Source organism: Cetorhinus maximus, chromosome 15 (assembly GCF_964194155.1).
Source record: "Cetorhinus maximus chromosome 15, sCetMax3.hap1.1, whole genome shotgun sequence".
Taxonomy (NCBI): Eukaryota; Metazoa; Chordata; class Chondrichthyes; order Lamniformes; family Cetorhinidae; genus Cetorhinus; species Cetorhinus maximus.
The window spans coordinates 94,156,408-94,172,730 of NC_135893.1; the positions used below are offsets into that span (position 1 = coordinate 94,156,408).

At 43.2% G+C, this 16,323-nt stretch overlaps 1 protein-coding gene across 3 annotated transcripts in view; it reads right to left on the reverse strand.

Moving 5' to 3' along the window:
- LOC144691007 (neuronal-specific septin-3-like) overlaps nucleotides 1-16,323 on the reverse strand; it is a 414,475-nt gene that overhangs the window by 338,958 nt on the left and 59,194 nt on the right. The window lies entirely within an intron of this gene.

Here is a 16,323-nt window from a genome sequence, read left to right on the forward strand (position 1 = left end):
CAGGTTATCTAGTTGTTTATCTCATTGCTGTTTGTGGGACCTTGTTGTGCACAAACTGGCAGCCATGTTTCCCTACGCTACAACAATAACAACACTTCAATAATGCTTCCTTAATATTCACTTCTTTGATCCAGCTTTTGCTCCCCCTCCAAGATTGCCTTAGAGCTTTGGATCCATAGTCTGCAAACATCTGTGTGAGCTACAATGGGATATTTTTCTACTTCTATGATGCTACTTAAATGTTTATTAGGCAATCATGTGCCTCAATAGGTAACAGCCCTGCCTCTGAGCCAGAAGCTCTTGTGTTCAAGTCGCACCCCAGCTCCTGCTGGCCATAGAGTAAATATTCATAACAAAAATAAAAATAAAAATACCTGGAAAAACTCAGCAGGTCTGGCAGCATCTGCGGAGAGGAACACAGTTAACGTTTCGAGTCCGTATGACTCTTCAACAGAATATTCATGACTTGGTTCAACAGGCTGATTGGTAACCAGTCTGCTAATCCTTCCAACATATCCCCACTGTTCCCCACAGGGAGAAAGGTGTGTGAAGATATCAAACAATTGCTTGTTGTTGTATTAGTCCCTAAGGAGCAGAATAGTTATTTTACATTCATTTTCCAAACAGCAAGGCATCAGATATCATAATAGGTTAAGGATGTGAGAACTTTCAGGTATTTGAAAATTTCTACAAGACACAGGGTCCATTTGCTAGAACATGAGCCTAAGACTGGGTTGTCTTTAACTCCCTCGAATAATAAGACATTTGAATTTGATACTGTAGGTTGGAAGACATTAAGGTGCCACTTAATTCACTTCCTGTAGTCTAACTTGACTTTAAATTTTAATCAATGCTGACCAATCTGGGCAGTTAACAACTAATTAGAAAATTGCCCCGAAGAAAGTGGGGTTATATCTTGCACTAGGGTTAGGGTTAGGGATGAAGGCAGGATGGTGCAGTCATCGTCTTAAGCTTCAAAAGACATATGCTGCTGTTTTCGTGAATACAGTTCAGGGCTGTCAATGGGGTCCAGCAGGCACTGCCTTCCAAGGAAGCATCTTCAATTAGTACAGCTAAAAGAAATTAGGATGTCCAAAAATGGAGAAGAATTTAAGTCTGTAGCTCTGCTCCAATTTCTCTTGGCACATCTGGCCATTTCTGTCAGGCGAATTGTGCATCTGTGCCAAGCTAAGTGTTACGTTGTACTACAAGCATGCATTAATGCTCTAGTGTTTGAACCACTGCTCTCCATGTTTGCTTGAGAGATATTCCCCTCACACAAGAAGCACTGAGGAGGTTACACAGAGCTTTCATTTATTAAAGTCACATAAAAATCTATGCCAATATAAATTGCTTTATATTTCCAATGCATGTAAGCCCCTTACATAGCCTGCCAATGATTTGTTCACTAGAGGGTTCTTTTTTAATCATTTTAGTTTTTCCAGGCCAAAGTTTGACATAAAAGAAAGACTTACATTTAATTAGCATCTTTCATAACCCTAAGCTGTCCCAAAGAGCTTTACGGCCAATGAAGTACTTTTGAAGTGTAACGTAAGAAAAATAGCAGCCAATTAATGCACAGCAAGCTCCCACAATGTGATAATGGCCAGATATTCCGCTCTAATGGTGCTATTTCAGAGGTAAATCTTATTGTGATACCTGGGTGAACTCCCCTGCTCTTCTTCAAAAGAGTGCCATAGGATCTTTTACGTCCACCTGACAGGATGTACAGGGCTTTGGTTTAACATTTCATTGGAAAAATAGCACTTCTGACGGTGCAGCACTCCCTTAGCACTGCACTGGAGTGTCAGACTAAACTTCATACGCTCAAATCTCTGAACTCAAACCTTCTGATTCAGCCATGATAGAGCTATCAACTGAATCATAGCTAGCGCTACAATTGTAAGTAGAAAATCCTATGCTAACCAACCTCAGATTACTTCCAGTCATGAGTTTGTGGCTGCAGTTGCTCTGCCAACTAATTAAGAAATGGAAAATTCACACAATTGCAGACTTCCAACACATGACCTGGCCTGAAAGGGCATTCTTAAGCTTCAAAAGGAACTTTAATGCTGAATAAACTAAGGAGTCATCAAAAAAGACCTCCACATCAAAAAGATCATAATTAAGTGAAGCTCTGAAGTAATGGCTTTGTTGACCCTGAATGCAATGTACTTGGGAGTAAAATATGATTTATAACAATAATACTGCAGTGTGAACTTAATTAATGTGGCACTAACTCTGGGCCGCAAAATGGATATCTAACTGGAAACACCAGATTTTAGCCTAAGGAAAGAACCTTAATTAAAATAACACAGCCCCTCTCTCTCATAAAATGACCATGAGGAACATTATTAATATATGACTCATGGTACTTTGTTAATATGTGAAAACGATAAATGCTTCATTCTTCTGTGAATCACAAGATCATCAGTCTCAAAACTTGGAATAGATGACAATATAATTACAGCATTACACTTAGGAAACAAATTCGACTTAAAACATTGCATTTCTATGCGAAAAATTTATGAATTTTTTTTTTTCCCTAAGAAATGGGACTTAATGTGAGCTATATATTGCCTCAGTTACATTCTGCCATGTTGGGTTTTGGTCCAATATTAGTTAGTGAAATGCCTATACAAAGTACACGCTATTAATTAGTTCTAAATTTCTCCCAAGATAAATATGCCTCAGAAATAGATCATGCATTATAAATAGTTTTGAAGTTATATCTTTAAAAAGCAAAGATAAAATAATATTTCCGCAAAATACAGAGCAATTACAATGCACGCACACTTTGCACTGTACTTTGCAGCTGTTAGAGAATTTGGCCCATAGCCTGGTGGTTATAATACTGAACTAGTACTTGAAAAGGTTGAGAGTTCAAATCCCACCATAGCAAGCCATGAAACTGAGTTGAGGAAAATAAACCATTAAAGTTACCAGGTCATCATAAAAATCAAGCTGATTTATTAATTCCCCTTCAGGGAAGGGAACCTAACTGAGCTGCACTATATGGTGAATACTCTTAAAAAGCCCCGAGGGGAACGAAGGATAGGCAATAAATGGTGGTTATAGCACTAGAGGAAGTGCATTGTAACAGAAAGATTCCAAAGTCGGTTAAGATCAGTTGACTACTAATTCTATACAAATGCTATCCCAGATAGTGAACCTCCTCCCTAACACATTACAGGTATGAGTTGCACATTTTACAATTAATTACTGACCTCAATGGAGAAGGGGTGGGGGTTACCATAAGTACGGACTGCTTAAAAATATAAAATGGTATTCCTTTCTCACTGTCAGCTACGTATAACCATAAAGAGGGGCCAGTTTCATATTAAAGATTTTGTGATTCCTTTATCTCCTTGCTAAGTGAACATTATAGCACAAGTCATAACACAACATATCCCCATATCAGCAAAATGTCACCTCATCATGTTTGCGTACCATTGTCACTGGAAATGACTTGTGGCTTTTCGTTTCTCTTCAGTGACAAAACCACTTTCCAGTTCAAGGGGTCAGGGTGATAATGAATGGATTGTAGCTGCATTATTCACAACTATCGTTTGGAAACTGTGTGGAACGGCCCCAGAGACTGGTGCATATACAAACTGCCATATTGTGCCTTAATTAAAAAAAAAGGTGACTTGAATTTATGTGGCATCTTTCACATCCTCGGAATGCACAAAGAGCTTTTCAAATGAAGTCACTCTTGTCAGATAGTCAACCAACTTATATGCCACCAGGCCTCATACACAACAAATGAAATCGTTTATTCCAGTAGAGTTAACCGAGGGGAGGAAGTAGGAAAACTCTTTGGCTTCTCTTCGAATAGCGTGCCACAAAATCTTTTACGCCCATCAGAGAAGGTAGTTGGGGCCTTGGTTTAAAACCCCATCTGAAAGATGGGACCACCAGCACTGAAGGGCTCCTTCAATAAGTCTCAGCCTGGATTGTGAAGTAGATTCTCCTTCCTCTGCATCTGGGGCCATTGGATTGCTTGGGTGTGGTGAATAGAAGGAAAAGCAGGCATAGATAAACTAAACTGGCAGGCCAGATTTTTCAATCTATGAATTCCAGAATGAAGAATCTGAGAAGCTCCATTATGGACCTGTCAGAAGTCCTTATATTAAACTGAGATGATTCAATAGTGTCAAACACAAGAGGTAGAAACCCTGACCCCCTCAAGCCAACTCCTGAAATGAGGCTTCAACCCATAAAGTCTGACTCAGGAGGTGGGATTGCTACTAATTAAGCCAGAGGGATATGGCAGAATCAAATTAAAATTGGACTGTATTACTTAGGATGGAAATATTGTCCCTTTCTTCTCAGCTAATCTGGCAACTATTTGTTTACCTAGTCTCAACTCCCAAACATTGTGGATACTGTGACGACTTTTAACACAGAAGCAGTACAGCAAGAAAAATATGAAATTTCTTTGGAATTAGTTTGGAACCTGCAATTGATTGTAAGAATGTTTGGAAAGGACTTTTAAGAGTTTGCATCAATTGTAAAGGGATCAATTGCATTTTTCTTGGGTGGAACAAAATCCTGGCCTGTATGACCTGGTGACCCTTGACCTGGAAGCAGTGCCAACAGGAATGAAGTTTGGCAGACATAATGGAGAGGAGCTGAAGGGTGAAGGTGGTCAGCGCACTGATGCAGACACAAGGAGAAAGCAGACAGAGACAAAAGGAGGAACACAGAGAATTCTTGTGAGGAGAAGAAACAAATCTCTCTCAAGAAGAGGTTAGTTTTTCTGTTTAGCAGAAAGGGAGACAGGAGCTTCTTGGAGGTACTGTGTAAGCTGGCCAAAAAGGTCTAAAACCTGGAAAACTGTGTAAATAGCTCAGAGATGCTAAAGAGCTAGGCGTTTTCCCAGAAGCGGCCAAACTGTGAACCAAGTGTTACTGGTTGGTCCGTTGTAAAGAAACTCAGAAAAGCTACACCATCAGACCCGAGGGAGAGGGGGTTCATAGGTGTATGCCTTGCTGATGGTTATTATACTCATGAAACTTGGAGGTGAAAGCTGTTGTCAGATAGGCCTCCTAACCTACCCTGCATGAATAAAAAGCAGCATATTGCAGAACTGTGTAGATACGTAAAGGATTCCAGGGAACTTTGCTTCCATTGCCCTATCCCAAACACCGAGAGCGTTACCAACTGAGCTACAGCTGGCACATATATCTAATACAGTCTTCTAGGTTATTTCAGATTTAATCTAACTCAGAAGTGAATATATTTAATGCACTCATTCATTATGGACAAAATTAAACAAATGGTTTTGTATCTTAAAATATGAGCAACTGCAGAGAGTCAGGAAGAGATTCTGCGTCTTGGTACTCTGGGGATGATGCAGAACCCAAGCTGAAAGAGAGGATTGTGCTGCTACTTTTTACTAGTTCCATCTGACCCCACTTAAGAAGATTGACATGGAGATTACATCAGACAGACAATCTATTCTGGAAATGCAATGAAGTAATAAATCAGCTTCCTTTGCATGTTTACATAAGGAATGTCTCAAAAAACGACTTTTCACTCAATAATTTTAAACAGGCGGATGTAGAATTTGTAGATGTAACTGCCACAGCAATCAGCAACTATTTACACTCTTGTTGCATGATGGATCATAGTTTTAATTATTTATCTGAAAAGCTTTGCAAGTAACTTGTCAAATTACACTGTGATATGGAGAAAAATGATGAATAAGAGAAATGAGGTAAATGAGATATGAAGAGCTCAAGACTATGGTAGGCCTAGTCAAAAGACACAGTAAGTCTTTTGGACTGAACATAAATGATGCAAAGACCAACATTATGGCTCTAAATGGCAATGGAAAAGTCGGATTGGAAGCACCAAGATAGAGGCATTGGACAAATTCAAGTACCTTGGCTCGATGATAAACACCAAAGCTACATCCAAGAATGAAATCCAGGTTAGGTTAGCTATGGAAAGAGGCGTGGCCAGTGAATTAAGTAGCATCCAAGTCTAAAAGCATCAGCACAAAGCCGAAAAAACGTCTAGTACAGTCACTAGCGTGGAGTGTTGCATTCTACGGAAGTGAAAGTTGGACTCTGGGGGAAAAAAGAGAAAGTGAGAAGGGTAACAGTTTTTGAAATGTGGGTATGGCAGAGGATGCTCAACATCAGCTGGATGGACAGGAAGACAAATGAGTGGGTTAGATCAAGAGTAGAAGGTCAGGAATCAAAAGAGCTGCCCTCAAAGTGGCTGTGGTGGGGAAGAGACCGTTATTCACCTCTTTGTGGAATGTGCCTTTGCAAAGAAGGTCTGGAGAGAGATGCAGTGGTTTTTGTCGAGGTTTACCCCGAGCAGTTCTGTGACACAGGACTCTGTGCTCTACGGGCTGTTCCCAGGGACACACACCGAGACAAACATCAACTGCAGCTGGAGGATCATCAACTCGGTCAAAGACGCTCTTTGGTCAGCCTGAAGTTGTTGGTCTTCCAGTGCAAAGAGTTGTCCCCGACCGAGTGTTGCAGACTGGCACATTCCAAGGCCCAGGACTACGTGCTGAGGGACGCACTAAAGCTTGGGGCAGCCGCTGCAAAGGCGCAATGGGGAAAGGTCGCTGTCTAAGACCCTTCTGCCATAATGCACCAAGGGGCTGGGAATTGTATAGGCCACTCGGGCTGTATGACTCACATTGAATACTAAATGTACCACAGTTATATTGAAGCACCTCAGAATGCAACATGATCTATGTAGATAACTTGAATAGCATTGCACTGTCTCACTGTCAGTAATGACTATGTTGAAATGTCTGTAATGTTCATTGATTGTATTGATGCGCCTCATGATCTATGTGGAAAATATAGCATGACACAAATGCCAAGCAGCAGATCACAACAGCCCATAGTGTTGAATTACACAGTTAAAACATATAGAATATAGATCATAGGAGCTAATGGTCAAACTTTATGGTGGTCAGACGAAAGATCATTGACTCTAAACATTGGGGGGAATTTAATGTGGAGACATTGTCCTCACTCCCTGGCTCAAAAGTCTGGGCTGAGCCCCCCTCCCTTTCACCTGGTTGCCCTTCAGCGATTTTACAGCTGTCGGGCTGTTAAATGGCTCAGGGTGAGACCTTTCCCTCCATCTGAGAGCAAGTCCCGCCTCCGAGAGCTGGCCAGCCAATTCAAATAGCTGAGAGCTCACCAGTCCCAGCAGTGACACTGGGAGCTGTGGCCACTGCTGGAACTACAGGCAGTCCCCAATAAAAGGCGCCATGGAGCCGGACACCCAGGTAATTCTGGGATTTTGCCTGGGTGAGGTTGGCAGACCCTGGTGAAGGGGTGGGGGGCTGGGTTTGGCAGGGGTGGGGGTGGGGGGTGGGTGGCCTCCCTTGGTCAACCACCCTTATCCCAGCAACAAGACTGTCAGTTTTTACTTGGCAGCCTCGCCACTTGGCCTGGGCATCAACCACTACTGGTAAAATATTAGCAGCGGAAGGAGATGACCCTAAGTTCTCATGCCACTTTTATGGTGCTGAGTTTCCACCTGCCCCACCTGCCTGTTCCTGGGGATGGGGTGTAAAATTCCACCCCTTAATTCTGTTCCTCTGTCCACAGTGGCTGCCTGACTGGTTGAGCATTACCAGTATTTTCGGTTTTTATTTCAGATTTCCGGCATCTGCAGTATTTTGCTTTTGTTTTAATAGTGCTCTGGTCAGGTGACCCCTTCAATACGGTGTCCAGTTCTGACCAAGAAATACATGAGAGATGCAGGCACTGTTGAGAAGAGCCTCCCTTAGTGTCCGGTCTCCAAGCTGTAAGAAAGGACTCAGGAAATTTGGCCTTTTTAGCCCCAAAAAGAGGTGTCTAAGCAGTGATCTTACAAAATTATGCAAGGTTGTTGAGGATACTTAAAAATGTAACCCAAAATATTACATTAAATTAGCCTGCAGGGAGTAGACCTAAGGGGAACAGACTCAAACAAGAGAATGGTACTTTTGGGGCACAACTCTTGATTGGGAAGGGGATCAAAGGTTACGGGGAGAAGGTGGGAGAATGGGGTTGAGAAACTTATCAGCCATGACTGAATGGCAGAGCAGACTCGATGGGCCGAATAGCCTAATTTCTGCTCCTATGTCTTATGGTCTAACTCAGGAAATATTTCTTCACACACGGAGTAATCAACATATGGAATAAAATCCTAGATAGAGTAATGGAGGAAATAACCCCAGAATCTTTTAGCAAACCATTGGATATACACTAAGGTGAGGGAGAGGAGGAGGTCATCACCTTATCTATGAATGGATCAATCAAATCGGTTATACAGCCTTGTGACCCCATTACAACCTTCAGATCTTGTCATCCAGTTTTAGTCAATTAAATAAAATAGCCCCCTATTATCAAAACAAAGTACTACTTTACAAAACAAAGGTTAGCATCTGCTGTGGTAACTTAATACTGAAACTAATTATAGTTTATGATCATTTTGGTTTCACTTCTGTCAAATAGCTATGAAAATAAATTCATTTATTACCAAAAAGACAACTTGGCTCTTTTGAGAAACCAAACATTCACCAGCGTTAAGATCTGTTCTGGAGTTGACCACAAAGTGCTGCACAACAATATGTTACTAACTAAACACCCAAATTAGTAGTTGCACAATTTCAAATGCAGCTGAACTATGATAATGAAGCACTTTGGCTCTGTCTTAATGATGACTATAATCTAAGCCTAACTGGAATGCAAGAATCCAGGGCGTATTTTTTTTTAAAACCACCAAAGTTGTTTAAGCTCATCATCATCATAAGTTACAAAGACAAAATTTATAAGATTGTTATGTTTTGGGACTCTCTCTAATTTAAGGTAAAATGGAGGAATGAAAGGGGTCATGTGACCTACTCTGAATTCTGCCTGGCAACAAGTCTGGGTGTCTTGGTTGCTTGAGGCAAGAGGGGGCCCAAGTTAAGAGACTTGTTGAGAAGATGCAAGATGTTCACACCTGTAGGCAATGGCAACTGCATTTGTGCAAACTGCGGGTAGGCCTTTAGGCCTGAATCGTCGCTCCCGGGTCAGGAGCACGGAATCGGGATATTTCCCGGCAACGCAAACCCCTACCCTGGAGGTAGTGTCCTGGAATATCGGATTTTTGTTCCGGGATGGAGGAGTTCAGGCCCACGGGCCCCCCGGGACAAGTGTGGAAACTACTGGGTGTAGAGGCAGGCTGGGCAGAAGGCCAGCCTCTGTGCTCCAGCACTATGTCCAAGATTTTAAAAAAAAAACAATAAAACACAAAAAAAAAACGGCCCCCCTCCCCACCCACCCACACAACCCATACCCCATCCATGCCAACCTATGACCCTCTACCCACCCCCATGGCTCTTTATAGCCCTGATGCCAACCCATGCCACCCCCATTCATCAACTTTTGACTTTCCATCTGCCATATCCACCATGGGCAAACCCTTAGAAACTTATTTAATCTCAGCATGGGTCCTAAGTGTCTATTGTAGGCTTTATTTTTTTTTTAAAGTCATTCGTAAAAAACATTCACTACATTTATACTCCTTCAACGAAATCTTTATAAAAAGCAAATATTTCATTCAAGGGCTAGCATCTTCTCAACAAGTCTCTTAACTTGGGCCCCTCTTGCCTCAAGCAACCTAGACACCCAGACTTGTTGCCAGGCAGAATTCAGAGTAGGTCACATGACCCCCTTCATTCCTCCATTTTACCTTAAATTAGAGACATAGTCCCAAAACAGAACAATCTCATAAATGTTGTCTTTGTAACTTATGAAAGGACAACTTTAGTGCTTTTTAAAAAAAAATACACCATGTTCATGCATTCCAGCTAGATTTAGATTATAGCCATCATAAAAACAAAGCCAAAAGTGCTTCATTATCATAGTTAAGCTGTATTTGAAATTGTGCAACTACTAATCCCATATAAAACAAACATTTCATTCAAGTGTTTAATCTCTTATAAAAATAAACATTGGAATTCCTAACCACTTGGAGTTGTCAATCAAATTGAAATGGAAGGTATCATACTCTGATGCTGGAAGGTTGTAAAATCAAGTCATGCAGCACTAATCCAGCAATGATGACCTTCAGGTTTGTGTCAACAGATGGAGTGAAATAGCAATAGGGGCAGATGGTGATATAGCAGTAATGTCACTGGATGAGTAATCCAGGGGCCCAGGCTAATACTTTTTGGATATGGGCTGAAATCCCAACACAGCAGTTAGAAGAGTTTAAATTCAATTAATAAGTCTGGAATTGAAAGCTATTCTCAGTAATGGTGACCCATGACAACTATCATCAATTGTTGTAAAAACCTACTGGTTCACTCATGTCCTTCAGGGAAAGAAGTCTGTCATGGTTGCCTGGCCTACATATGATTCCAGACCCACAGCAATGTGGTTGACTCTTACCTGTCTAGCAAGCCACTCAGTTCAAGGGCAATTAGTGATGGGTTGACAAATGCTGACCTGTGACAGTTCATTTTGACACTTCTGACAGCTGCCTTTGTCGGTTCCTTTTGACACTTCTAATAGTTGTTTCTGACAGTTCGTTTTGACACTTTTGACATTTCCAGCAGCTTACTTCTTCCAAGGGACACTTTCCTCCCCCAAAGGGGTCCTTGGACCATATCCAATGGGGTACCCTGCCTCTCCGAAAGGGTACCCCACCTCCCCAAAGGAGTCCACAAAATTCAGACCTGCTCCTACCTGATCCAAACTGTGCACATTGTGCTTCACACACATGGGTCACCAAAATTGGACAATAGGAACGCAGGTAGGCCATTCAGCCCTTCAAGTCTGCTCCACCATTAAATAAGGTCGTGGTTGATCTGGTTGTGGTCTCAGCTCCACTTTCCTGTCTGCCCACATAACCTTCAACTCCCCTGCCTAACAAAAATCTGGAACTCTGCCTTGAATAAATTCAAAGATCCAGCCTCCACTACTTTTTGGGGAAGAGAATTCCACACACCAATGACTCTTTGGGAGAAACTATGTCCCCTAGTTTTCGTCTCCCCCACAAGAGGAAACATTCTCCGGGTATCCACCCTATCAAGTGGGGAAGTGCTGGCATAGTGGTATTGTCCCTGGACTAATATTCCAGAGACCCAGGGGCCCTGGGTTTGAAACCCACCATGGCAGATGGTGAAATTTGAATTCAATTTGAATTGAATTCAGTGAAAAACTGGAATTTAAAGTCTGATGGTGACCATGAAACAGTACCAATTGTTGTAAAAACCCATTTGGGTTCACTCATGTCCTTTAGGGAAGGAAATCTGCTGTCCTTACCTGGTCTGGCCTACACGTGACTCCAGACCCACAGCAATGTGGTTGACTCTTAAATGCCCTCTGAACAAGGGCAATTAGGGATGGGCAATAAATGCTGGTGTAGCCAGTGATGCCCACATCCCATGAATGAATAAAAAGTCCACTCAGGATCTTATATTTTTCAAAAAGATCACACTGCATTCTTCTAAGCTCCAATAAGTATAGATCTTTCTTCATGAGACAAGCCCTTCATCCCAGGAATGAGTATAGTGAACCTTCTCCGAACTGCATCTAACACAAATAAATCTTTTTTTTAAATAAGGAGGCCAACACGGTACTCCAGATGTGGTCTCACCAAGGCCCTGTACAGCTGCAGTAAAACTTCCCTACTTTTATATTCCACTCCCCTTGGAATAAACACCAACATTCCATTTGCCTTCCTAATCACTTGCTGTACCTGCAATTAACTTTTTCTGATTCATGTACCACCACACCTAGTTACCCTCTGCACCACCCAGTTCTGCAATCTCTCTCTTTTTAAATAGTATACTGCTTTTCTATTCTACCTGCCAAGGTGAACAAGTTCATATTTACCCACATTATACTCCATCTGCCAAATTTTTGCCCACTCACTTAACCCGTCCACATCAATTTGCAGACTCTCTACCTCCTCTTGACAACTTACTTGTCTATCTATCTTGGTGTCATCGGCAATTTTAGCTACCATGCATTCTGTTCCTTCAACCAAGTCATTGATGTCGATTGTAAATAGTTGAGGCCCCAGCACTGATCCCTGTGGCACTCCATTAGTTACAGCTTGCCAATCCAAAAAAGACCCATTTATCCCTACTCTCTGCTTCCTGTAGGCCAACCTATCCTTTACCCATGGTAATATGTTACCCCCCATACCATGTGCTCTTATCTTGTGTAGTAACCTTTGATGTGGTACCTGATCAAATGCCTTTTGGAAATTCAAGTACACCACATCTCCTGGTTCTCCTTTATCCATCTTGAATATTACTTGGTCAAAAACTCTAACAGATTAGTTAAACACAATTTCCCTCTCATAAAGCCATGTTGACTCTGCTTTATCAAATCGTGATTTTCTAAGTATCCTGCTGTAACCTCCTTAATAATGGACTCTAGCACTTTCCCTATGCTGATTTATACGGGCAGCTGCCTCCACAAAACATGTATGCACAAATGTGGACCCGGGCCTTTTCCTGCTGCCGTGAATATAGTAGGTACCATGTTCAGGGGCAGGACTTCTGATTTTTGGCCTCTTCTGCCATTTTTGCAATGACGGAGAGGCTGTTGTTGTGAAAGTCCAGGCCTTAGTCTCTGAGTTTCACTGAGGAAGTGTTAGGAGTGTCAGGTTTTATAAATGATTATACTTTAAACTGTCTATTTAATACCAAAATAAAATGGAGTTGGGGGTTTAGAAGATAGCTAATTAGCATTTCTACCTGGATACAAGGCCCATATGATTCACCTTGTCACGGAGAGGGGAAGAGTCCACAGCGAGCCATAGTAGTATCATGTTACCAGGTTTCCTAAGATGCCACTGAACCTCACAGACCCAAGGGAGTCTGCAAGAATCAGAGAGAGAGAGAGAGAGAGAGACACACACAGAGAGCAGGACAACAAAGGCAGATAGTCCTGAACCTGAAGCAGAGAAAATGCTAATCCTATTGCTGCCCACGCAGATTGCGGATGGGGACTTGCACTCTGGTTGAAGAGACCGAGCTCACGAGGATCTAAAGGAGGCTGAAAGATTCACCTAGCTTAAGCTAGGAGGGAAGGAACCTCCAGTGTAATCTTCAAAGTGGAAGTCAGTTCTGGGATTAGAATTTATCTGGCTGGGTAAGGAAAAAGGAAGCAGACCACTGGGAGCAGAGAACAGCTTTGGATTGGTTCCAGAAGAACGAAGCGTCCACTTCAGGGACAGTGTAAAGTATAACAGTGGCAGGGGATGGTTGGTCATGTGAAAAGTCACATGGGGGATCTTTTCTGTAGTTTAAAGTATAAGTTACCTACGAAATAGTGGTTAGTCAATGTTGTTTTTAGTTTAAGTCTTAAAACTTGAGATCTTATTGTGTGATCCTTTCACTCAGTCACTGAGGATTCAAATATATTTTTAAAAGTTAGTGGTCTCTACAGGGAGCATAACACATGGGACAGTACCCAATAAAAATCACCATTTCCACAGATATTTCTGATTGGTGAGAAATAGCGTGATATCAGCTTTAAGGTTGGGAGGAGCCCAGGCATAATTACATTTGGAAATGTTTAGGCTAAAAGGTAAATGCTTTTTGGCATTTTCAGGTTAACCCAATAATGCCGATGTATTATAAAGAGTAAAATTACAAAGATGCAAAAGGAAAAAGTAACTGAATAGATAGATAGTATCTGGAAAATGTTAATGACAGAAGAACATGTACCTGCTCCGATGCTTATATATTTATATGATCAGTTAACCAGGGGTTGAATTTTGCAGGGTGCCAGGGACCCCATTCCCCATGCAGACCCCTCCGCCATGGGCGACAAAGTCAGGGCCTATCAGGCTATTAACTGGTTTAAGGGGAGACTTCCACCCCGTCTGGGTAGGAGCCCCACTTCCGAGAGCTGCCAGCCAATCAAACGGCCGGCAGCTCTCTGGTCCCAGCAGCGCCACCAGGAGTGGTGGCCACTGCAGAGATTGCATGCAGTCCCCAACTAGAGGAGCCAGTGTGAAAGGTGAGTCTGTGCAGGGGAAGGGGGTGGGGGGGGGGGGGGGGGGGGGGGGGGGGGGGCGGGGTGGGGTGCAGTTAATCACAGACTCATAACATTTTAAGCACCCCCTTGCCTCCAAACCTGCCCTGGTTCTGGGGGAGGGGTGGGGGGTGGAAATGAGGCATGGGTGTAAACTCCAACTCCAGATCAAACAATTTGCCCCTTTTTTTCTGACAGCCTGACATCATTGTTAACTGGTGGTCTCAAGAGAGAAAAAAAGCTTTTATTTTAACAACATCTGTGCCTAGGCCCATCTAAGAGAGAAGACAAAGAATTCCTTTCAAAGTGAAACTGAATCCGTTCTAGGATATACAATAAAGGGCATCGTCCAACCTGTACAGCTTCATAGTAACACGGGCAACATCCTAAGTTGCTGCTTCATCAGGAAGGCCGGCTATTAAATTGGAAGTTGCATTTCTTGTTCCCTAACCTAGCACTCCTTGTCACACTGAAAACAGTTCCACAAAGTAAAGATTAGGACAATTGCTCAGTTGGTGAAAAATCCAATTTTGTGATTTGATCAGTCTAGCCAGGACTGTCCCTAATATCACGGGGAGATCCAAGCAGACCAACAATACCAAAGAAGGTCTCGGTGAATAGGCAGTGAATTATGTCAATCCGAAGACACGCCCAAGGTAGCAGAACCAATCACGAGTCCTCCTAGAGGAAGACATTTCAGCATCGGCATCGGGTGAAACATAACTTCAGGATTGTTTTTATGCTTCCAATAGCACCTTACAGGGTGGCCTTTGGCAGTACACTCACTAGTGGAGATAACCCCGTAGCGTTAAATGGCGTAAGAAAGACGTCAGGTTTCATCAAACTTTGTTGGCGTCCAGCTGCCGAATAATGTGAATTGCTGAGGGTGGAGAAACAAAACAACTTCGTTCAACAATGTGCGTCTGAGAGCACTGGAATTGGTGGCAATCTGATAAAAATCAATACAGATCCTAATCAGAAAACCGCTCATTTGATTATACGATGAATTAAAGAGAACTTGCCAGGGACAAGACAAGGCAAGCACACAGCACTGAGAATTCAGTCTATTTGATTGTTATCGAGCCAAGATGTTGCAGTGATGACACATCTTCAAAATATTTACCCCCCCATTTTAACAGATATCCTTTCAGATCGTCAGGAAGTATGCAGGGAGTGACAGGAAGACAGACAGTTTAGTGGAGGGATGGCAGACGCAATTCAGTGCAGAGAAAGGTGAAGTGGTCCATTTTGCGAAAAGAACAATGAAAGGATGTACACCCTATAGACTAAAAATCTGCGGAGGGACAGAGAGACCTGTTGGTGCAGATAGACCGATCTTTAAAAGGTGCGAAAACAGGTAGAAAAGACCTTACAAAAGGCAAATGGGATTCTGGGCCACAGTTTTATTCCAACCCCCCCCCGGTGGGTTCTGAGGCGGGGTGGAGTGTGAAATTGCATGGAGGGGATTTCCTCTGGGATCCCACCCACCCCGGTCCCGATTTTACGCTGGGGCGAGCAAGGCCTTGGAGGGGAAGCCTGCCCTTGCCCCAATTAAGGCCTTTAAGTGGTCGCTTACTAGCCACTTAAGGGCCTTTTCCCACCCAGCCTCCATTTTTATGCTGGCGGACGGATGGCAGCACAGGGGGGCAAACCTGAAAATGAACAGATTTTGATCTCGGGCGGGAAACAGGGGTAGGGGTGTGGGGGGGGCGTCTCCACCAGAAGCCCCCTTCTGACTGGGGGCGCCCTCCCTTAAGGCTTGGTGCCCTCCAGACGTTCCTCTCCCCACTCAGCCTAACCCCCGGAACCCCGATCACCACCCGCCCCCCCCCCTTACAGCACCCTCCAGGCCTTCCCTACCTTCCTTGCCCTGGGACCCCTGCCACTTTCCTTTCCACCAGCTCCCAGCAGTTACTTCCAGGCAGCTCCCTGCAGTGCCTCTTCCAGCCACTGCAGCGCTGTTCCTGGAGAGACTGGAGAGCTGCCCATCAGATTGGCCAGCACTCTTCAAGGCAGGATTTCCTCCAGGCGACGGGCAGAAGTCCCACTTTATGCCAATCAACACTCGTTAGAGTGTGAAATGGCATCGGGCCTGCTGGAGTTGGTGGGGATGTGTTCCCCACCGACTCTTTGGATGGTGCCATCCTGAAAATTCAGGCCCTGGTTTTATATATAGGGTCAAAAGATATAAAAGTAACTGATGCAGAATTTGTAGGATAATTGGGGCACAGTCAGAGTAGTTGTGGACATTTCACTACAGGTAAGAGCCATGGAAAGTCTACATGGAAGAAATTAAATCTGGATTGGG